This window comes from Heterodontus francisci, chromosome 26 (genome assembly GCF_036365525.1).
Source record: "Heterodontus francisci isolate sHetFra1 chromosome 26, sHetFra1.hap1, whole genome shotgun sequence".
Taxonomy (NCBI): domain Eukaryota; kingdom Metazoa; phylum Chordata; class Chondrichthyes; order Heterodontiformes; family Heterodontidae; genus Heterodontus; species Heterodontus francisci.
The window spans coordinates 12206578-12231641 of record NC_090396.1 but is presented as its reverse complement, the minus strand read 5'-3'; the positions used below and the strand labels follow the sequence as shown (position 1 = coordinate 12231641).

The 25064-nt window shown below is 44.1% G+C and overlaps 1 protein-coding gene across 6 annotated transcripts in view; it reads left to right on the top strand.

Moving 5' to 3' along the window:
* Positions 1-25064, top strand: part of llgl2 (LLGL scribble cell polarity complex component 2) — a 157035-nt gene that overhangs the window by 13947 nt on the left and 118024 nt on the right. For 2 of the 6 annotated variants that reach the window (XM_068057810.1, XM_068057808.1), the window contains exon 2: positions 6552-6629. The exons of the other annotated variants lie outside the window; for them this stretch is intronic. The gene's annotated coding sequence lies outside the window, so the exon portion shown is untranslated. The remainder of the gene's footprint in view (positions 1-6551; positions 6630-25064) is intronic. 6 annotated transcript variants of the gene reach the window in all.

The window sequence follows — 25064 nt, the reverse complement described above, 5'->3', positions numbered from 1 at the left end:
ATAAAACGGGAGCAAAGGTTCTAAATTGGGAGAAGGCAAGTTTTTATGAAGCAGAGGTGACCTGGTGAAGGTGGACAGGATACAGCTTCTTGAGGGAATATCAGTGGCAAACCAGTGGGAGGCATTCAAAAGCAAGATTCTACAGGCACAGTGTAGGCATGACCCCTCAAAGATAAAGGGTGGTACTGCCAAATCTAGAGCCCTCTGGTTATCTAGAAGCTTACAGGGTAAGTTTAAAGCAGAAAAAGAAAGCTTATGATGATCACAATTTTTTTTTGAAAGCCTAGAGGACTATGTAAAGTACAGGGGTGAAGTAAAGAAGGAAATTAGGAAGGCAAAGAGAGGACATGAAAAATTATTTGCAGGTAAAATCAAGGAAAACCCAATAATGTTTTATCAATACATTAAGAGCAAGAGGATAACTAAGGAAAGGGTAAGGCCTATCCGAGATGTACAAGGAAACTTGAGCATGGATGAAGACACGGTTCTTAATGAGGTTTTTTTTTGTCTCTATCTTCACAAAGGAGAGGGTTGATGCAGACATTGTAGTTCAAGGAGGAGTGTGAAAAATTAGTTGAGCATAATGAGGGAGGAAGCGCTTGAGGGTTTGACATCCCTGAAAGTGGATAAATCACCAGGACCGGATGTTTTGCATCCCAGGCTATTCAAGGAAGCCAGGGAGGAAATAGCGAATGCGCTGAGGATCATCTTTAAATCCTCACCAGATGCAGGCGAGGTACCAGATGATTGTAGGTCTGCGAACGTTGTACCATTGTTTAAAAAGGGTGCAAGGGATAATGCAGGTAATTATAGGCCAGTCAGTCTGACCTCGGTGGTAGGTAAATTGTTAGTTTATCCTGTCCCTCAGAATAGATTCTTTTCAGTTGGAAAGGCACGGATTAATTGGGGATAGTCAGCATGGATTTGTTAAGGGAAGGTAATGTTTTACTAACTTAGTTGAGTTTTTTGAGGAAGTAACAAGGAGGATTGATGAGGGTAGTGCAGTGCATGTGGCTTACATGGATTTTGGTAAGGCATTTGACATGGTCCCGCATGGCAGACTGGTCAGTAAAATGAAAGCCCATAGGATATAGGGGAATGTGGCCAGTTGGATCCAAAGTTGGCTCAGTGACAGGAAACATAGGGTAGTAGTCGACAGATGTTTTTGTGAATGGAAAGCTGTTTCCAGTGGCGTTCCACAGGGCTCAGTGTTGGGTTCCTTGCTGTTTGTGGTATATATTAATGATTTGGACTTAAATGTGGGAGGCATGATTGGGAATTTTGCAGATGACACAAAAATTGGCCGTGTAGTTAATAGTGAGGAGGAGAGTCGTGGACTCCAGAAAGATATCAATCGTTTGGTTGAGTGGGTGGAAAAGTGGCAAATGGAATTCACTCCTGAAGTATGAGGTGATTCATTTGGGGGGTGGGGGGGGCAAATAATGTGAGGGGCTACACAATAATTGGGAGGATTTTGAGAAGGGTGGAAGAAGTGATGGACCTTGGAGTGCATGTCCACAGGTCCCTGAAGGTGGCGGGACAGGTAGATAGTGGTGAAGGAGGCATATGCTTTCCTTTTATTGGCCGAGGTATAGAATGCAAAAGCAGGGATGTGATGCTGGAGCTGTATCGAACAAAGAACAGCACAGGAACAGGCCATTCGGCCCTCCAAGCCTGCACCGATCTTGATACCTGCCTAAACTAACACCTTCTGCACTTCTGGGGCCCATATCCCTCTATTCCCTTCCTATTCATATATTTGTCAAGATGTCTCTTAAACGTCGCTATCGTATCTGCTTCCACCACCTCCCCTGGCAGCAAGTTCCAGGCACACTCCACCCTCTGTGGTGAGTGCTAGTTAGGCTGCAGCTGGAGTATTGCGTGCAGTTCTGGTTACCACATTTCAGGAAGGACATAATTGTTCTGGAGAGAGTACAGCGGAGATTTACAAGAATGTTGCCAGGGCAGCTATGAGGAAAGATTGGATAGGTTGGGGTGATTTGAGGAGGCTGAGGGGTGACTGAGGTGTACAAAATTATGAGGGGCCCAGATAAAGTATACAGGTAGGACCTGTTTTCCCCTGGTGAGGAGCTTGGTTACCAGAGGACACCGACTTGAGGTGATGAGTAGAAGGATTAGAGAGAACACGAGGAGAAACTTCTTTCACCCAGAAGGTGGTGGGTGTCTGGAATTCACTGCCAGGATTGGTGGAGGCAGAGACCCTCAATTTTTTAAAAGGTACCTGGACATGCACCTAAGGTGCTGTAACCTGCAGGGCTATGGACCAGGTGCTGGAATTAGTTTGGGTGGATAGTTTATTTGGCCAGTGTGGACACGATGGGCTGAATGGCCTCCTTTTATGCTGTATTTTGTTCAATGTCTGTGAGGATTGTTGATTTCAAAAGTTCTCCAGTCGCAGTCAGTAATGGGTGTCTTTTGATCATCATTTGACAAAACCCATCTTGCAAATTGAATCAGTGAGCATTCCCATTGTCTCTATGCAACTGTCTCTCAGAATGCAAATGTGCAGCCATGTTTTCAGGCGTTCAGCTCTGTGAGGTCTTTTTAAACAAGTTGTATTCAATGTCCAGTAAAAGTTCAAATAGTGTTCCATATGATGAAATGAATATGTTTCCATTTGACGGGTATGGATTCCGTCACCATTGATTTCATCTTTTCCTTTTCCGTAACTATTCTAAACTGATCTCATAAGAGGGACAAGGGCAGCCAGTGTATGGGAACACCGCCACCTGCAAGTTTCCCTGTAAGTCTCTCTTCATCCTGACTTGGAAATATATAGCTGTTGCTTCACGGTCACTGGGTCAAAAACCTGGAACTCCCTTCCTATCAGCACTGTGGGTGTACTTACACCAGATGAACTGCAGTGGTTCAAGATAGTGGCTCACATACCTTCTTGAGGGCAGTTAGGGATGGGCAACAAATGCTGGCCTTGCCAGTGATGCTTGCATCCCATGAGGATGTTCCTGATGGCTGGGGAGTCCAGAACCGGGGTCACAGTCTCAGGATACAGGGTATGCCATTTAGAACAGAGATGAGAAATTTCTTCACTCAGAGGGTGGTGAACCTGTGGAATTCTCTACCGCAGAAGGCAGTGGAGGCCAAGTCATTAAATATATTGAAGAAGGAGATATATTAATGCCAAAGGGATATGGGAGAAAGCGGGAACAGCGTACTGAATTAGACGATCAGACATGATCTTTTTGAATTGCGGAGCAGGGCCGAATGGCCTACTCCTATTTTCTGTTTCTATGAAAGAATAAAAAAATTGTTCCACAAACACACTCCTGATGAAATATCCTCCAGAACTAGATATTCAGTATTACATACTTCCTTGTTGGGTTGGAAACAGCAATTCAAAATTGGGCATCCATGGGGTGCTGTGGGCCATCAGCAGCAGCAAAATTGTACTCCACTGCAATCTGTAACCTCCATGAACTGGCGTGTTCTTCATTCTACCATTACCATCCAAGCCAGGTGACCAATCCTGGTTCAAGAGTGTAGAAGAGCATGCCAGGAGCAGCACTAGTTGTACTGAAAAATTAGGTGCTAGCCTGGTAAAGCTACAACACAGGACTGTGTATGTGCTAAGCAGGCGAAGCAGCATATTTTAAGCAGAGCTAAGTGATCCCACACCCAACTGATCAGATCAAAGCTCTGCAGTCCTGCCACATCCAGTTGTGAATGGTGGGGTTGACTGTATTAGATTTTGTAATGAACCTGATTTAGTCAACAGTCTAATGGTATGTGAAGATTTATCCAATAGTGATGATTGAGTTCTGCATAGTGTTTGAAAGGGAAACTTGAAATAGCTACTTGGATTCTTGATTTAGTTAAGGCTGACTTCAATGGAATGAGAGACTGTCTGCAGTAAATTGAACAAAACTGTCAATGGGTAAAACAACAAGATCATTATCAAGTGTTCAAAAATAACTTGATGTGATACAGAGCCAGTTCTACTTGCCAAAAAAGACACTCGTGGATGGCTAAAGAGGTAAAAGGCAACATAAAACTCAAAAGAAAACCTTCAAAAAATGCAAACCATAGCACAGATCCTGGCGACTGGCAAAGATGTTTAGTTACATTAGGGGAAAAAAGAGACTGGTCAAAAGCAATGCACACAACTTGAACTGTGATTTTTGTCAATGAAAGTAAGGAAATGGCAGATATCCTGAATAACTACTGTGTGTTAGCATGCCAGATGCCCCAAGGAAACTAATGCTGAATTGGAGAGGAACTCAAATTATTGTAAGCAAGCTAACAGTAATGAAGACCTGAATGGCACTAACTTCACAGTGAAGTACTTTTGAAGTGCAGTCACTGTTGTAATATAGGAAACACTGCAGCCAATTTGTGCACAGCAAGCTCCCACACACAACAATGTAATAATGACCTGATGATCTATTTTTGTGATGTTGATTGAGGGATGCTTATTGGCCAGGACACCAGGGTTAACTCCCCTGCTCCTCTTCGAATTAGCAGTGTGGGATCTCCGCCTGAGAGAACAGACGGGGCCTTGGTTTAACGTCTCATCCAAAAGACGGCCCCTTGAACAGTGCAGCCCTTCCTCTGTGCTGCACTGAAGCGTCATCCTCTTTTTAAAAAAAATATGTTCAAGTCCTAGAATAAGACTTGAATCCACAATCTCCTAGACTCAAGGCAAGAGTGCTACCAACTAAGCCAAAGCTGATATTTAATCTGAAGAGTGACACAGTGGCGCAGTGGTTAGCACTGCAGCCTCACAGCTCCAGGGACCCGGGTTCGATTCTGGGTACTGCCTGTGTGGAGTTTGCAAGTTCTCCCTGTGTCTGCGTGGGTTTTCTCCGGGTGCTCCGGTTTCCTCCCACAAGCCAAAAGACTTGCAGGTTGATAGGTAAATTGGCCATTATAAATTGTCACTAGTATAGGTAGGTGGTAGGGAAATATAGGGACAGGTGGGGATGTTTGGTAGGAATATGGGATTGGTGTAGGATTAGTATAAATGGGTGGTTGATGTTCGGCACAGACTCGGTGGGCCGAAGGGCCTGTTTCAGTGCTGTATCTCTAATCTAATCTAAAAATCCCCAAGCCAAGATGGATTCCATCCCAAGGTTTTAAAAGAAGTAACAGCATCCGCAATGACCAAACTATACTCTTCCAAAGTTCTCTTTTCAGGAACGATTGGATTGGTAAATGGCACATGTCAATCTGCTATTTAAGGAAGGTGACAAAGGGAAGCTAGGGAATTATAGACCAGTTCACCTAACATCTGGCATTTGGAAATTGCTCGAGTCTATAATTGAAGATTGGGTGACTGAACAGCTGTGGCAGCCAGCATGAATTTGTAAAGAGTAGGTCATGCTTTATGAATCTGACTGAATTTTTTTTTTTTTTTTTTTTTTGAAGAGGTGACTGAAGCAGTACACAGGGGAATGTCTGGATTATTTTTTTCTTTCATGGGATGTGGGTGTTGCTGACCAGCATTTGTTGCCCATCCCTAATTGCCCTTGATAGCTGAGTGGCTTGCTAGGCCATTTCAGAGGGCGCTTAAGAGTCAACCACATTGCTGTGGGTCTGGAGTCACATGTAGGCCAGATCAGGTAAGGACGACAGCTGTCCTTCCCCCAAAGAACATTAGTAAACCAAATGGATTTTTGAGATAAAAGCCAAATTCTGTGGATGCTGGAAATCTGAAATAAAAACAAGAAATGCTGGAAATATTCAGGTCTGGCAGCATCTGTGGAGAGAGAAGCAGAGTTAATGTTTCAGGTCAGTTTTTATGAGAATTGATAGTCTCAGTAATGGTGCTATGAAACTAGCTTTCAATTCCAGATTGTTCGTTAATTGAATTCAATGTGTCCCCAGGGCATTAGTCTGGGCCTCTATTACTCGTTCAGTAACATTACTAGTATGCCACTGTCTCCCCAAATATTATGTATATTGACTTCCAGAAGACATTTGATAAAATTCCTCATTGACTGTTAATAAAGTGGTAGGTCATGAAATTTAAGGCAAATAATTGACTTGGTTAGGAAATTGGCTGAGCAACAGGAGACTGGGTTAATGGGTAGGTACTCTAATTGGAAGGATGTGACTCGTGTCCTGCATGAATCTGTGTTGGGGCCTCAACTATTTGCTGTATTCATGAACAAATCATGATGGGATAGAAAGCCACATCCAATTTTTCCAGCGTCACGATGTGGATAGGTTGTGAATTGGCAAAACTGGCAAATGGATTTTGAAACAAAAACAAGAAATGCTGGATTCACTCAGCAGGTCTGGCAGCATCTGTGGAAAGAGAAGCAGAGTTAACGTTTCGGGTCAGTGACCCTTCTTCAGAACTGACAAATATTAGAAAAGTCACAGATTATAAACAAGTGAGGTGGGGGTTGGGCAAGAGATAACAAAGGAGAAGGTGCAGATTGGACCAGGCCACATAGCTGACCAAAAGGTCACGGAGCAAAGGCAAACAATATGTTAATGGTGTGTTGAAAGACAATGGATTTTGATGTAGGTAAATGTGAGGTCATCCACTTTGGACCTTTTTTTTTAAGGAAAAGAGGATCGAACCGGCTACGTTCTAAATGGTGAAAAGCTAGAAACAGTGGAGGATCAAAGAGTCTTGGCTGCAAGTACGTAAATCATTAAAATGTCATTAATAGATACAGAAAAAAATCAGCAAAAAGACTAATGGAACGCTGGCCTTTATATCTAGAGGACTAGAATACAAGAGGGCAGAAATCATGCTTCAGCTCTACAAAGCCTTGGTTCGACTACACCTGGAGTACTGTGAGCAGTTCTGAGCACCACACGATAGGAATGAAATACTGCCCTTGAGAGAGAGAGAGAGTAGTGTAGATTTACTAAAAAGGTTAAATTATAAAGCATGATTACACAACTAGGGTGTATTCCCTAGAATTTAAAAGGATGAGTTGATTTGATCAAAGTTTTCAAGATATTAAGGGGAACAGATTGGCTAGATTGGGGGAAACTCTTTCCACTGGATTGGAGAGTCTAGACTAGGGGTCATAGTCTCAAAATTAGAGCCAGACATTCCAGGAGTGAAATAATGAAACACTTGTACACACAAAGGTAGAAGTTTGGAACTCTTCCATAAATGACAATTGATGCTGGACAATTGTTTTTAAAAGGTTTCTGTTATCCAAAGATGTGTGGCAGCCTTGACTCGGATAGTAATCTCGCCTATGAGTCAGTAGGTTCAAGCCCTGCTCCAGGACCTGAACGCAAAAATGTAGGATGATGCTTCAGTGCCTTACTGAGGGAGTGCTGGACTGTTGGAGGTTCTGTCTTTCAGATGAGATGTGAAACTAAGGCCCCACCTGCCCCCTCAGGTGGATGTAACAGATCCCATGTCACTATTTCAAAGAGGAGCAGGGGTGTTATCCCTGAATACTTAGCCAATATTTATTTATCTCTCAATCAATATCACAAAAACTGATGAACTGGTCATTATCACGGTGCTGTTTGTGGGAGCTTGCTGTGTGCAGATTTACTGATGTTTCCTGCATTTCCACAGTGACTACACTTCAGAAGTACTCCATTGACTGTAAATTGCTTTGAGACGTCTGGTAGTCTTAAAAGGTGCTAAATAAATGCCAGTCTTTCTTTGAGATGGAGGCAAAAGGTGGGTAAATTGAGTTAGTTTTGCAGATCAGCCGTGATCTCATTGACTAAATAGGCTCAAGGGGTTAAATGGCCTACTCCTGTTCCTACATGGTGGACAGCTAAACAATTAACAAGGAACGGAGGAAGCTCAATGAACATCTCCATACTCAACAATGGCGTCGTCCAGCACTTGTGTGCAAAATACAAGGCTGAAGATTTTGCAACCATCTTCAGCCAGAAGTGCCGAATGGGCGATACAACGCTGCCTCCTCCTGAGTTATCACAATCACAGATGCCAGACTGCAGCCAAATGATATTGAGAAACAGTTGAGCACACTGGATACATCCCAACTGTAGTGCTGAAGTTCTGTGCTCTAGAACTAGCTGTGCCTCCTAGCCAAGCTGTTCCAGTACAGTATCAACATTGGAATCTACCTGAAAGAAGAAAATTTCCCAGGCTTCTCCTGTCCTCGAAAAGCAGGATAAATCTGAACAACATGTGGCCTTGGACTGATATGTGGCAAGTAACATATGTGCCACGCTGGTGCTACAACAAAGACACTCTCTCTCTTGCTGGATGAATGCAACTCCAACAACACTTGAAACTTGATACTATTCAGGGCAGAGCAGCCAGCTTGATTGGTGCCTCTTCCACCACCAGCGCACAGTGGCACCAGTGTGTACCATCTACAAGATGCATTGCAGCAACTCACCAAGGCTCCTTCGACTGCACCTTCCAGACCTGTGATCTCTAACACCTAGAAGAATAAGCAGCAGGTGCATAGGGGCACCACCTGCAAGCATCACCAGCCCCAGCCACATCTCATGCCATCCTGACTTGGAAATATATTGCAGTTCCTTCATCGTCGCTGGGTCGTGAGTTCCAGGTTTTGACCCAACCACACTGTAGGTGTACCTACACCTCACAGGTGCAGTGGTTCCAGAAGCTGGTACACTGCCACCTTCCCAAGGGCAATTCGGGATGGGCAATAAATGGTGGCCTTGCCGGTGATGCTCATGTCCCATGAATGAATTTTTTAAAAATCCCCCAAAACACACAGATGGATCAAGAAAGTTCTCTTCTCTTGTGTACATTTCAGGAATTTCTCCCCCTCTTTGCCTTTTACACTTACTATGCCAGTATATATGCATTAAGATAATTTAAAATCTCCTATAGTGTAGTTTTTGCATCTTTCGGTAAATTTGCTTACACATTTTTTCTTTGCTGGTCCTTATATGCCCAGTAACCGAACAGCTCCAGTATCCTGCCTTAATTCTAACCATAGACTGTCTTTGGCCCCCTCTAACTGGATTATCCCTCTCCAGAGCTATAATAAAGCCATTCCCCTTTCCCCCACCCCCTCCCATTTTTTTCCCCCTGAATACCTTTTGTATACAAAGGAATATGTATATTTTTTTGAGCTAGATTTCTGTTATTGCCACTATATAATCATAGTGCCATGTGGTGACTTCTGCCTGCAGCTCACCTACCTTGTTTTATTTACTGCACTTCACAAAGTTACATGCATGCCAAATCTATCTTGGACTGCTTCACATTTGCTGTCTGGCTGATCCCTCCTATGTCTGAACTGTTGGCCTCTCCATTCCTCTGCACTTTCTTCTCACTAAATTGTCATTCTGCTACCCATCCCCATGTTGGAGTCAATTGGATCTTCTCTGTTTTAGATGGGAAGTTCCATGTCTGTTTTTTAAATTGCTGAGAACTGGATTTGTGTTTTTTCCCTTTTTCTGCATTCACGCAGGAGAGGGGTGTTGGAGCTCAGAATGGAAGTATTAGCATTTCGGGGATCATGTGGCAGCATCAAACCCTCTCAACGCAAAGGTTAGATACACAGTTAAGTAAAGCTCAACCTATGTTGTCCCATCAAACGCTCTGGAAGCAGAAATAGCCCAGGTTAGATGTAAAGTGCCCTTCTGACAGATTGTTAACTGCCCAGATGTGTTTTGGGAGCGATGTCCTGACATACATATTAAGCCAACGTACAGGCAACATTAAAGCACTTTTTTGTAAAAGTGATTTGAGCCTGTGTTTGGAGTTTCACTGTCTGTGTTTATACAAAGCAGGATGAGTGTAATATCTGTGTAAATGTAAGATTACACCATATAAAAACAAGAAATGCTGGAACCATTCAGCAGGTCTGGCAGCATCTGGAAAGATAAGCAGAGTTAACGTTTCGGGTCAGTGACCCTTCTTCGGAACGTTAACTCTGCTTCTCTTTGTACAGATGCTGCCAGACCTGCTGAGTGGTTACAGCATTTCTTGTTTTTATTTCAGATTTCCAGCATCTGCAGTATTTTGCTTTTCTATAAGATTGCACCATACCAGCCTTGAACTCTCCCTTTGATTCTTTGTCCACTTTGGTGAGTGGTGTTCAAGAGAGCTCACTGAAGATATTTGCAGTTTAAACAAACAAGTGGTACAGAATTACAATGCTTGAGGTGTTTCCTCTCTGTTACACTGGATTTATTTATTGTGTGTATATATGTATCAGTATTGATCATTATGGTAAAGATGCAAGAAGTCAAATTGTAATGCACCTCCAGTTGCAAGACCTCTACCCCAGTGTTATAAAATGACATTTGTACCCACTGGGACTGTACCCCAGTGTTATACAGTGGCTGGCCTGTCTGGGTTAATTTTTATGGCTGAATCAATACCAGAATATATGCAGTTGAGGATAGGGGTGGGGAGGCACTCTCTCTCTCTAGTTTCTGTAATCTGACCCCTTGTGTACTTTGGCAATCGTTTACTTCCCAGAACTGGTTTAGTGAGTTGTATTTGTCATGTACTGTGGGGATGGTAGAGTTTCATTCCTGGTGAACTGCTATGCAATAACTTGGCAGTCCTTCAGTGATTCACCCAGGTACCTGACACTTGCATCCTGCCTCATAACCTAACATAACATTCCCTCTTTCTCTTTTCTCCCCCATGCCCCCACCCCACTCCACAGCCTATCATTGCCACTGTCCTTGCTGCTCTCTATTGCTTCCTCATTCCTGATCCACTTGGGAACCTCCCAGGTATGCCTCTGGCATTCCTTACTCTAACATAGGATTCTCTGCAATTCCTGCTTTATCACCCATTGCTGTACCAGCTGCTTATTTCTCTCTGAGCAGCTTTGCCTCATGCTTTCTCACCTTTTTTGTGCTCTCTGTTCCAACCCTTTCCCTCTTTCATCTGAAAGATGACTTTTAGATTAGATTAGATTAGAGATACAGCACTGAAACAGGCCCTTCGGCCCACCGAGTCTGTGCCGAACATCAACCATCCATTTATACTAATCTGACACTAATCCCATATTCCTACCAAACATCCCCACCTGTCCCTATATTTCCCTACCACCTACCTACACGAGTGACAATTAATAATGATCAATTTACCTATCAACCTGCAAGTCTTTTGGCTTGTGGGAGGAAACCGGAGCACCCGGAGAAAACCCACGCAGACACAGGGAGAACTTGCAAACTCCACACAGGCAGTACCTGGAATCGAACCCGGGTCCCTGGAGCTGTGAGGCTGCGGTGCTAACCACTGCGCCACTGTGCCGCCCTTGTCTATAGTCTGAACATGGGGCACTGGAAAGATAAAACTTTAGTTTAAGCATCTAACCTGTCAGACCGCACGTAAATTTAGATGTAACACGAGGTGAGTTTTTTTTTTCAGCCTCCTGACCACATTCATCCTGAAACAAACAAAACTATTTTATTTATGTAGCAACATTAATGTAATCTGTCTTGAGGCTCTTTACGGGAGCACATGAGCTATTCGGTCAGGTGACCAAAAGCTTGGTCAAACAGGTAGGTTTTAAGGAGCATCAAGGAGGAAGGAGGTGTGGAGAGAAGGGAGCGTATTCCAAAGCTTGGGGCCTTGGCAGCTCAGTCACCAGTGGTGATAGTCATGGAGCAATTAAAATCAAGGATGCTTCGGAGTCTAGAATTGGTAAGCTTGCATGTCTTGGAGGTTTGGAGAAGATTATTGATGGGGAGAGGCAAGGCCATGGAGGGATTTGAAAGCAAGGATAAGAAATTTAAAATTGAGGCCTTGTGGAACCAAGTAAACAGGACTTGGTGCAAATTAGGGCACAGGTAGCAGAGTTTTAGATGTCATCAAGTTTACAGAAGGTAGAATGTGAGACTGGCCAGGAGAGTGCTGAATAGTCTAGTCCAGAGGTAACAAAGGCTTGGATGAGGGTTTCAGCAGAGAAGCTGAGATGGTGGCGGAGTCAGGTGATCTGGAGATGGAAATAGGCGGTTTTAGTTAATACATGTGCCTGGAAGCTCATCTCGGGGTCACGTATGATAACGAGATTGCGAACAATCTGATTCAGCCTTGCAGTTACCAGAGAAAAGAATAAAATCAGTGGCGTGTGGACTGACGACAATGGGTTTGGCCTTTCCAATATTTAGTTGGAGGAAATCTCTGCTCATTTAGTACTGGATGTCAGACAAGCAGTCTGACAATTTAGACACAGTGGAGTGGTCGAGAGCAGTGTTGGTGAAGTGGAGCTGGGTGTAGTCAATGTATGTGTGTTTGGATGATGTTGCTGAGGTGCAGCCTATAGATGAGCAATAGGAAGGGTCCAAGGATCGATCCTTGAGGGTAACCAGAGGTAACTGTGTAGGAAGAGAAGCCACTGCTTCTTTGGCTACAATTAGATGGGCAACGATGGAACCAAGCAAATACAGTCCCATGCAGCTAGGCTGCAGTAGAGGCTTTGGAGGACTGTGGTAAACTGTGTCCAAGGCTGCAGAGAAGGACAAGGAGGAGTAGTTTACTTGTACCACAATCACTTGCGATGTCATTTGTGACTGATAGGAACCCTTTTGGTACAGTGGGAATAAAACACAGCTGTGCTAAGTGTCTTCCTTTGTGCCCAGGGTCTTTTGCAGCCTGTACCTATCTACTCATCTCAGAATTGTTACAGCAGAGGAGGCTGCCATCTGGCCCATCATGCCTGCGCTGGCTCTCCGAAGGAGCAATTTACTGAGTGCCACTCGCCCACCTTCTCCCCGTAGCCCTGCACATTCCTCCTTTTCAAACAATCCAATTCCCTCTTGAATGCCTCGATTGTACCACTGTCCTCCCTTCTGTCCAGAAGATGCTGACTCACGTAGGGATGTGGATACAGTATCTGACCGCTCTGATAATGCTGTGTGGGGGCAGGTAGCAGCCCTCGGTTAGTGTCTCCAACAACATGAGCTCAGAAACTAAGCAGTCGTGTACTCTCCAGCTGGAACCATTTCTTTCTCCTCCTGTCTGACCCATGTTGGGGTGAGGGAAAGTACAGTCAGCAGAGAAGGGAAGTTGAACCTTAGATGGTTTAATCTGGATGGTTTAGAGATGTTTGTTTTAAGTCTTGCCCTTTTCTTGAGCTGCAGATGCTTTGTGAGGTGTATTGAACACTTGTCACAGTTGCTGCTTTTGTAGCCAGACTGACGGTACAAGCAGAAACTGTATTGCCCAGTCCATATACTTGATTTTGTAGCTTGAAACCACATCACTTGCAAATATGGAGTAAACACCATTTATGAGTCTCCAAGTTTATCAGCCCTGCTGTTTTGCACCATTACCAGTTTAGGCCAGTGAACCCAAAATATGTTGTGCATGGTGGGATCATTGACTTCTGGGGCCTGATGTGGCTGTATATTACATGCATAGATGCAACTTAGCAGGAGTAGGCCACTCGGCCCCTCAAGCCTGCTCTGCCATTCAGTAAGATCATGGCTGCTCTGATTGTAACCTCATTCCTGCCTAACCTGATAACCTTTCAACCCCTTGCTTATCCAGAATCTCTCTACTGGTCTTAAAAATATTTAAAGACTCTGCTTCCACTGCCTTTTCAGCAAGAGTTCCAAAGACACTCAAGCCTCAAAATTTCTCCCTCTGTCATGAATGGGCGACCCCTTAATATTAAATAATGACTGCTAGTTCTAGATTCTCCCACAAGGGAAAACATCCCTTCCCCATCCACCCTGTCAATACCCCTCAGGACCTTTTATATGTTTCAATCAAGGCGCCTCTTACTCTTCTAAACTCCAGCGGATACAAGCCTAGTCTGGCCAACCTTTCCTCATAAGACAACATGCCCATTCCAGATATTAGTTTGGTAAGCCTTCTCTGAACTGCTTCCAATGCATTTACTACTTCCTTTAAATAAGGAGATCAATACTATACACAGTACTCCAGTTGTGGTCGCACCAATGCCATGTATAGTTGAAGCATAACCTCCTACTGTTGCATTCAATTCCCATCACAATAAATGATAGCATTCTATTAGCTTGCCTAATTACTTGTACCTGTGTACTAACCTTTTGCGATTCATGCACGAGGACACCCAGATCCCTCTGCATCTTTGAGCTCTGCAGTCTCTCACCAGTTAGGTAATATGCTTTTTTATTCTTCCTGCCAAGGTGGACAATTTCTCACTTTCCCACATTGTATTCCATTTGCTAGGTCTTTGCCCACTCACTTAACCTATCTATATCCCTTTGTAGCCTCCTTATGTCCTCTTGACAGCCTACTTTGTCTGATTGTAGCTCCGGGTACAGTCACGCTGTGTTGCTGCATTTCTTTCTCTGCAGACAGCAGGAGCTCTCAAACGTGGCATTAAACAGACATACAGTGCTTAACATTTTAATAGAATTATTGGCAACAACAGTTGACTGTGAGTCAATGACTTGTGGTTTGAACCAGCTTTTCAGTAAAACACTAATCCTGTGAAAGCACTTATTGGGAGCATTATTTTTCAACTTTTCAGGGCGACTGATCCAGCTGCCTTTTGGAAATATGTTGGTTCAGATGTAAGGGAGGTAGCGTAACCTTCCTCTGTTACTTGATGAACATGCCACAATAGGCATTTAATAGGGACCTAGGAATTGCTACATGTAAAAAGGCCCAGGTCCATCTAGTTCACCTTTTACCATCCTGGTTAGTCACATGATACAATGATGGAGTTGTTGGAGATTGATTGCTTTGATTTAACCAACAAGAGCTGGTACATGATGACCAATGACGACCTGTGTTCTATGCTTCTATAATTCATCTATAACAAACCCAAATGTAAGATGAGGCATACCCCCCAATGGTGGAGAGTCCAATACCCCCAATGGTCCAAAGTCATTTGTTTCTACTAAGCATGCTATACTTGCCGCATCCCCTGTTTCACAGGGACCAGATGTGCTTTTTGTTTCACTCCTGTCTCCAGTTGATTGTAGGACCTGTAGAACTGAATCAGTGCAGGTTTTGCATTGAGAACCGTGCAGTGATTCTACACTCGCAAGAGGTCTGGGCTTGAAGCGACAATAGCAATATTCCTGATGGATTTACCTGATTACAGCCTGGATTCTAATTTTACACCAGCAATTGTATGACTAGGCTCAGTGCCCTGGGCTGGAAAGGGGGGAAAATCAGCTGGGGTTTCCACCCCTGATTTTTATCAAGTAGCCCCTTTCTTCCCTGCCCGATACTTAACTAGAAAATGTATGTGTTGGACATCAGATGAGGATAGGGCAGGGCTCAGCTGATATCTACCATTGCCTAACACATACTCTGTTCTAGGGAACTGTATCCCAACAAGAATGAGCACCTTCAGCAGAGAAGAACATTGGCGGAAAAATATTTATTATAAATACTGCACATGCTGCTGAATCAGACCTGCTTGACTGGTGGTGCTAGTTTTATTGGGATAATTATTCTTTTCCATGTTTTTCTGTCTTGCAGTTGCTGGCAAATTAGTCATTGCGTTTCATAATTCATTGTACATGAAACTCTTTAGGAAGTTAGTGGGATGACATGAGGTGGGCTGAAGCTAGGGGGAGGAGTTGCTTTCACTTGGTTGAACAATTCTGTGCAGAAATCCTGGTGTAAAGACAACCAGCACTTTTCACATCCTTTGGATGTCCCAAATTGCTTCACAGCCAATGAATGATGTTTGAAATGCAGTCATTGTTGTAGATAACATAGCAGCCATTTTGCACATTGCCAGGTCCCACAAACAGCATTGAGGTAAATGCCCAGCTAAAATGTTCAGATGGTGTTGGTTGAAGGCTGAATGTTGGTCAGGACTCCAAGAGAACTTCTCTTTTTTTTTTTTACCCCCTGCCTGCCCCCCAACTTCCAATAGTGTTATGAAATGAAGCAGATGGCCTCAACTTGACATGCACTAAGGAGTCAACCTCCTGCTCAGACCTGGACTGGGGCTTGAATGTTTGATCTTTTGTGTTGGGTGAGCAGCTGTCGCTGAGCTAAAGCTGACTTAAAAATCATCTAAGAGTTCAGCCAACCTCAGCAGCAATGTCCAAATGCTGGTGTGTATGCAGTGTGTAAGAGTGAAATGCATGTTGGGAGTAGGGGAGGTCAATGGCTGGGAGTTTGCTGCGTTGTTACATGTATGATTGCCTTTGATGTCCCTTCAAGATCTTTGTATGCTAATGAGCTAAGTACCACAACACAGTCAGGTGACTCAGCTGCAGTCACTCTGCTACTGTAACACCTAGAGGCAAGTTCTGTAAATAGCACTGTACTGTACATAATTGTTTAATAAACCTGTTTTAAGATCGTCACAGCTGGACTCCAGGCATCTCATTTATGTTGCATCAGACAACATAAAAGAATTTCTTGTATGGTGGCAGCTGTGGTGAGGAGACAAATTCAAAGCTGAAGACCACAGCTTTGAATACAACCTTTCCTACAGCCTTAAGAGTTTGTAACAAAATTCTGGCTCAAACAGTTTAAAAAAAAAAAAAAAAAATCTTGCCTCAAGCTGTAGAAGACAGAGCTCAAATCGACAGACTGCAAGTAAATCGGGCGAGTCATTGTGTTGACAGGCGAGGGATACTGCTTTTTAAAAAAAAAAAATCTTCTTTCGAAGTCCTTCAAAAGATTGCCTTTTTCTAAAAGCTCCGTGTGAGAGACTCCTCTCCCAGGCTGATCGAGGTTGGCACCATTACAGAAGGTGGGAAAACCTGGTCACTGCAGACTGTTTATTTAAAAAAAAAAATTAAACCACTTGAGTGTGAATAAGAGCTTCCATTCATAAAGCCACAGTAAAAAAAAATTAAAATCACTGGAGCATGAACAACATAAACGAACCCTAGATTAAAAAAAATAAACTATTGAAATACCTGTTGAACAGCTGTGTAAATAAAACAGGCTTAAGTGCTGGAAACAAGATAAACAATAGCACTAGCAAATACCTCCTGTCAATCGAAGCAGCTAGTCTAAATAACAAAGTTTCTTAAAGGGAGAACAGTGCAGAGTCAAAGAACAAGTTTTAAGCAAAAGAACAGCAGAAAGATGGATACCAATTTTCCCAGGATGAACTGGGATATCCGATCCCCGTTCCAACTGTTCAAGCAAAGAATGTAGTTTGCTTTGCAGACCAAGTGATTGCAGAACCAGAAAAATAGGCTGTAAAAATACTAATAGCAGTTGGAAATGAGGGATTACCCAGAATCACACCTCTGGCTTATCTGAAGAGGACCAGAAAGATCCTGCAAATATATGGAAAGTGCTAGAAGATCAGCTCTGATTGCGAGTGAATTTTAGATTTCACTACCTAGAATTGATGTCCTATGGGCAACAGCCACAGGAATCAATAGACCAGTTCGTCAGTAGATATCATAAGGGCAATGAATGCAATTTTTTTTTTTTAAGAAACTGAGCTGTCTGATGGAATAATGGAGCTGGTGATTGTATCAATTCCCATTGAAGTGTTTCAGAAAGACCTCTTGGTGAGTTGGGGGGAGGGGGGGGTGCTTGGTGGGTAGCGGTGATAGAAGGATGGGTCACAGCATTGATGCACTGCTGGAAGATGGCAGGAAATACAAAGCCATTGTAACTGAACGACAGCACCTGCAAGCAACAGCATCTGCACAATATCCAGGTCGAAAAGGACAAGCAAACTGTGGTTGGTCCCACTCATGGCGAGGTTGTCCTGCATTTCAAGACCTGTGCAAGGTGTGCGGTACAAAAGGACACTGCCTACTTATGCAAGAAATATGGCTCCAAAGAAGTCATAACAGGACACAGACAAACAGACGACAGGCGCAGGAACAGGGCAACAGCAGCAAGGAAAGTGCCAGAGACATGTATAAATGCAAGCCGATATACAGTCAACAGCCAAACAGACTTGAGACACGACTCTGGTTGGAGTAAGTCTCAGTCAGTAGACGAGCAAGCATTCCACATTGTGAACCTGACCTGTTGAAGTTAAACAACTGGAAGCTTTCACCACAATTAACACCATGCGCCTGAAGAAAGCTGGCAAACACCCACTCAAGGTTAGGATTGACACCGGAGCTAGTGCAAATATTCTACCATCTACTGGAGTTGTTTGAAGTCAATGATTCAACCAACAACTACCAAGTTATCTGAATGCAATGGGTCACTCATCTTGTAGTAGCACACTGACGATACAATGTAGCTACAGCAAGTCTGCATGGAAACAACAAACGTTCTACCTCGTAGACACTGGCAGACCAGCAATAGCCGGAATACCAGCGTGTAAGAACCTCTACATCATGACAATCCACGGAAGCATTGCCAAAGGGCAATCTCCAAGGACTGGAACCCGCTTGCAAACTGTGGCCAGCATCGAATGATGCAGTCTGGAAACCCAGTAACAGCACAACTATGCTGCGCCTTCACCTCTACTTGCTAGAGAACTGACAGCACCACAACGAGCCAGAATGGGGCAGGTGCCTGTATGAGACCAAGTACTCCTACCTCCAATAAGTCCTCAACCTTGAACTCCAAGCTTTCAGAGGTGGAGGATGAGGAGAGGTGAGGGCTACACCATGTCCTGAAGAGGCAGAGGAGGAATGAGTTGAAGCATTGTTTGTTGGCTCTTCGAGATGAGGTGCCGGAGCTCTGCAAAAATGACATAGCCACAAAAGTGGTCATCTTGAGAAAAGCAACAGAGTATGTTAGCAGGTTGAAGGCAGAGCAACAGAAACTGAATGCAGAGGGAGAAATTTCAGCAAAAAGAGCAGCAGATGAGACACACATTCCGTGAGACAGTATATGGACTTTTGAACCTCTACATTTGTAAATGTCACTATACCTGTGTACATTTTGATAACCTTAGATATATGTTACTTCTAGCATACAGGACGTATCTTGTTTGTCTTTGAATGATGTCCTTTTTAAGATCTTGGTATGCTCTTGACCCAAGTACCAGGATGCAGTCATGTGACTGAGCTAGAGTCACTCTGCTACTGTAACACCTAGAGGCAAGCTCTGCAAATAGTTAACCGTCATATCAGTTACCTATTTAATAAATCTGTTTGAGATCTTGAGCACAACTGGACTCCACGCCTCTCATTTGTGTTGCATAAGGCAATGTAAAAGGACTCCTTGCATGGTGGCAGCTGTCCTTGGAGCCCTATCTTCAATTCAGACTAGTGACGCTAACTGTGGTTGCAGTGACCATCTCGGTGTTTAGGCTTTGTGCTTTGTAGTATTGGAGGCAGCTCAAGCCTCAGTCGTGGGGCACTACTTGTAAGCTTGGGGGGAAACTTGTTCACATCGAGCTAGGATTTGTTTTAAGAAAGTCGTTCAGACTGAGGTTAACACCTGGCTGCTGAAACCCAAATCTTTGGTTTGATCGCTGACCACCTGCACTCCAGTCAGGTGACTGTCATTCCAATTACAGAACAAATACTGCAAACCAGCTCTGCATTTCAGCTGGAAAACAACATATGCACAATCTGTACCCTGTAATGAGTTCACTGGGTCCAGCCCTGATTTAACTGCACTCATTGTTTTGTGCAGGGACTCATTGATGTCTTGCCAAAAAAAAGCCCAGCTCTGAATGTATGCATGACAATTTTGTTCAAAACTGATATTCGATTGTACTAGCATCTGCCCAGAATTGGAATTGGTTCCCACAAGACTAGCATTTCATGATTTCCTTTTAAATCGCTCTTAGTAATCACTGAAGTCTGAGATTCCTGGAAGGGTAGTCAGCTAAGGAAGGCCTGTCATTGTGTCCCAACTCCCTTTCACCAAGTGGCTCAGTATATTAATGCAGTTAGGCTCTTGGGTCAGGCATTAAACAACGAGTTGGCAGAGTTCAGTTTTATAAAGAAGGAATCGTAGAATGATGCAGCACAGAAAGAGGCCATTCAGCCCCTCCAGCCTGTACTGACTCTCTGAAGGAACTATTGAATTAATCCCGCTCTCCTGCTCTTTCCCCATTGCCTTGCAAATTTTTTCTTTTCAAGTATTCAATACTTGAATACTAGGGCGGCGCAGTGGTTAGCACCGCAGCCTCACAGCTCCAGCGACCCGGGTTCAATTCTGGGTACTGCCTGTGTGGAGTTTGCAAGTTCTCCCTGTGTCTGCGTGGGTTTCCTCCGGATGCTCCGGTTTTCTCCCACATGCCAAAGACTTGCAGGTTGATAGGTAAATTGGCCATTATAAATTGCCCCTAGTATAGGTAGGTGGTAGGGGAATATAGGGACAGGTGGGGATGTGGTAGGAATATGGAATTAGTGTAGGATTAGTATAAAATGGGTTGTTGATGGTCGGCACAGACTCGGGCCGAAGGGCCTGTTTCAGTGCTGTATCTCTAAACTAAACTAAACTTAAAAACTTTCAAAGGGAATTGGATCTGCTTCCACCAACCTTTCAGGCAACATTTTCTAGATCATCATAACTCACTGCAAAACAAATTCTCCTCATCTCCCCTTTTTTGGTTCTTTTGCTAATTATGTTAAATAAGAGTCCACTGATTATTGACCCTCCTGCCACTTGGAAGATTCATCCTTTCCACTTTTATCAAAACCCCTTATAATTTTATACGCCCGGAAAGGTGAATGCTTTTTATATGCTCTAAATCATTCAGACGCAAACTATCCACCTTGAAACTGAATTGTTACACAACCTTGGCTCAATGTTTGTCAGTTCGATTTCAGGCATCTGCCTGAGCAGCAGGCCATTTTTTGGGTGTAACTCTGAACTGCTGACCCCTGTCCTGTTGTTCCTGTGTTCCAGTCACATTTTACTAGTTTTGCACTGGAATGAAGTGGAAGCCAATTTGCATTGGTGATAAACTTGGGATGTGAATTGGGTGTGCAGAACAGAGAGATTCCAAGTGGAGCGAGTTACAGAATCATAAAATGGTTACAGCACAGAAGGAGGCCATTCAGCCTGTTTGTGTCCATGCCGTCTCTCTGCAAGAGCAACTCATCTAGTCGTGGGGTCTTTTTCCCATAGCCCTGCAAATTTATTCTTTTCAGCTCATTATCCAATTGTCTTTTGAAGACCTCGATAGAATCTGCCTCGGCAACACTCTCAGTGCATTCCACATTCTAACCAGTTGCTGCATTCAAAGGTCTCATGTCGCTGTTGCTTCTTTTGCCATTCACCTTAAATCGGTGTCCTCTGGTTCTGGATCCTTCAGCCGATGGGAACAGTTTCTCCCCATTGACTCTGTCCAGACCCCTCATGATTTTGTACACCTCTACAACATCTCCTCGAGGAGAGCAGCCCAGCTTCTCCAACTGTTCCACATAACTGAAGTTCCTCATCCCTGCAACCATTCTCATGAATCTTGTTTGCACCCCCTCCAAAGTCTTCACATCCTTCCTAAAGTGTGGTGCCCAGAACTGGACACAGTACTCCAGTTGAGTCCGAACCAGCGATTTTATACAAGTTTATTGTAACTTCCTTGCTTTGTACTCTATCCCTCCTATATATAAAGCCCAGGATCCTATATGCTTTATTAACTGCCTTCTCAGTCTGTCCTGCCACCTTCAACGATTTGTGTACATATATCCTCGGGTCCCTCTGCTCCTGCATCCCATTTATTTTTATTTCGAGATACAGCACTGAAACAGGCCCTTCAGCCCGCCAAGTCTGTGCCGACCAACAACCACCCATTTATACTAATCCTACATTAACCCCATATTCCCTACCGCATCCCCACCATTCTCCGACCACCTACCTACATTGGGAGCAATTTACAATGGCCAATTTACCTATCAATGTGCAAGTCTTTGGCTGTGGGAGGAAACCGGAGCACCCAGCGGAAACCCATGCAGACACAGGGAGAACTTGCAAACTCCACACAGGCAGTACCCAGAACTGAACCCGGGTCGCTGGAGCTGTGAGGCTGCGGTGCTAACCACTGCGCAATTGTATCCTTTATTTTATATTGCCTCTCCTCGTTGTTGCCAGAATGAATCACTTCACACTTCTCTGCATTAAATTTGATCTGCCACATGTCCATTCATTCCACCAGCCTGTTTCTGTTCTCCTTGAAGTAAATCACCATCCTCCTCACAGTTCACAACATTTCCAAGTTTTCGGTCATTGGCAAATTTTGAAATTGTGCCCTGCATACCCAAGTCTAAGTCATTAATATTGATCGAGAAAAGTTTGTGTCCAGTCTATCCCTGAAACTGGTTTGAGGCTGTTTTTCTGATAACACTCCTGTGAAGTGCCTTGGGATGTTTTAAATATAAATGCAATTTGTTGCATGTCAAAAAAGAACTTGAATTTCTAGAGTGCCTTTAATCCTCTTAATGTCCCATAGTGCTTCACAGTCATTTAGAGTGAAATAGAGGTCACTGCTGTAATGTAGGGGAGCACTGCAGCAATCACTACACAGCAGTGAGTAAATGACCAGTTAATCTGTGTTTAAGAATAAATGTTGGCTATGATACAGCGAGGACTCCACAGGTCCTCTTTAAATTATGCCATGGGATGTTTTGCACTCTGCTGAGAGGGCAGACTTGGTTTAATGTCCTATCTGAATGACTGCACCTTTGACATTGCAGCACTCCCTCAGTACTTCACAGATGTCAACCTAGATTATGTACTGAAGCCTCTGCAGTGGGGCTTGAACCCACTAACTTCTACTTGGGTGGGAATGCTACCCACTGAGCCCAATCTTTACACCTCTAGTCTACAGCTGTGTTTAGTAATGCAGCACTGATGAAAGGCAGTGTCCTTCATGCCAATGTGACAGTTGTAAGTGTTCCTGAGTGCCCCTGCTTAAATGGTGACTCCAGGGGTGGGATCTTGTTGGAATGGGCATCTTGGCTGAAGTAATGGTCTGCCATAGACATTCCAGTCTGCCCCCTTGGATTTAAGGGAGTAGAGATGAAGACTGTGCCAGGATGAGACAGTAATCGATTTTTAATGGGAATTGGGGCATCCAAGGTGCCAGTCAGGGTGTGAATGAGCAGATCGATAGTTGCAGAAATGTTGTGAATGGAGGGTCAAAAGGCTGGACAGCTGGGATGTTGAAAGTTCAGCTGTAAGTGAATTGGGAGAGTGTTTTTCAGGGGTGGACACAGAAGGCTTAGGGGTGGAGAGTGATGTGAGAGCCATCAGAGATGGCCTTTTCTGTGATTGACATAATGGGAGTCACGAGGCCATGTGAGATGGCAAAACCAGGGGTTGGCTGTGAATATAGGTTTGGGAGTTTATATGGAGGGAGAGATTTAGTAGGGCAGTGAATTAAGAGAAAGCATGATTTAAGACAGAGGTTGAAATCACCGCTTGTTGCTGAGGGAGGAAAGCCGTGAAAATGAGAAAACTGTCACTGTACTTGGGTGAGCAGTAGAGAATGAGGGTTTAAAATAAAATTTAGTTGGATAGGAAATCAGCTGAGTGAGGGCAAGGGTGACTGCGAAGGAGGGTGGAGCCCAGCTGCTGTGTTTTGGCTTCTGACCTAACCCTTATCCTAGCAACTAAATTCAACCAGGAGAATGCTGCACCTTGGACAAATAACGATATCTGATCCAAGTGGATTCAGCAGGAGTTTGGAAGTATGAATGCTAAATCTGGTCTGCTAGAGGCTGTTTGCCCTTGCTTCACAAACTTTCTACGTACCACTGACATAGCAAGAGCCATCTAAAACTTTTTCCCCCAACTCCCCGGAATGCAAGCTGGGTGTCCGCGGATTACTTATTCAACCTAACTATATGTACATCTCTACCACTAGATTGTACAAGGTGTAGAGAGTTGAGCATTATCTTGGTCAGATAATATTACTAAATGCATGAGTATCAATTGCCAGCAGCACTTTTAGAAATGGAACGACCTGCAGTTGGCAGCAGAACAATGCAGGTGATAGCAGCTCAAGTCCTGACACTGCACACAGCAGCTTACTAAAAGTCAAAGGCTTCCATGAAATCAGTATACTACTGTACAGTATACTATCATTAACTACTCAATATAAAACTGATGGGGAAAAAACAAAATAAAATGGTCAGGAAGTTGGCTGGCGGTGCATAAAATCAGTTGGAGTACTGAGCTTGTGACTGACCTGTATATGCAATATAAAGTCATCATGACTCAAAAGGGGCTTGATTAAAGCAATCCAAAGGTTAGATTGATACCGTCCATTCAGCTAGCTCTGCAGCTGTACTTCCCTCCCCTAGCCCACCAATCCAAACCTCCTCAGGTTCTTCCACCCCCCCCCCCCCCCCCCCCACCTCACTGTTCCCAGCCCGAAACTTTCATCTTTCTCTAGCTTCCCTATCTCCCCTCAACATGTCCATGATACCTGCTCTCTAGACCCACCAAACTGCTAACCACCCAATTTCCCTTCCTGGCTCCCATGTTAGCTGAAATTGCCGAAGGTTCTCTTTCCTCTCCTTCAAAAGTACTATCTCTTCTTTCTGCCCGCCCCCGCCCTTCAAATCTGCCATCATCACCCCATCCTCAAAATAGAAAATCCATCAGGGCGGCGCAGTGGTTAGCACTGCAGCCTCACAGCTCCAGGGACCCGGGCTCGATTCTGGGTACTGCCTGTGTGGAGTTTGCAAGTTCTCCCTGTGTCTGTGTGGGTTTTCTCCGGGTGCTCCGGTTTCCTCCCACAAGCCAAAAGACTTGCAGGTTGGTAGGTAAATTGGCCATTATAAATTGTCACTAGTATAGGTAGGTGGTAGGGAAATATAGGGACAGGTGGGGATGTTTGGTAGGAATATGGGATTAGTGTAGGATTAGTATAAATGGGTGGTTGATGGTCGGCACAGACTCGGTGGGCCGAAGGGCCTGTTTCAGTGCTGTATCTCTAATCTAATCTAATCTAAAATCTGTCATGCAGGCCCCCACCTGCTAAGAATGAGACACATTAATTTCGCCACATGGACATTAAACTTAACATTGTTGCTGGAAGAAAAGGTGTATTACAAGAGGTTGCCAAGCCCCTGGCTGAAAAGACATTTTTCACATGCTAGCAGATAGTGGTGGACCAAAGGAACTAGTCCCTGCTCCCAATACACACTATGTGGTCAGACCAGTTTAGTCACATGACTATTGGCAGTCTGAAAGCTCCTGGATTGAGAGCATCTCTCTTCTGTCTGCTCTCATCTTTCTCACCAGCTTTGGAATCCATTGAAGACTCGTAAACCCCAAGAGAGAGAAGTTTCCTACAGTGAACAAGGTTTAAGAAGAATACTGG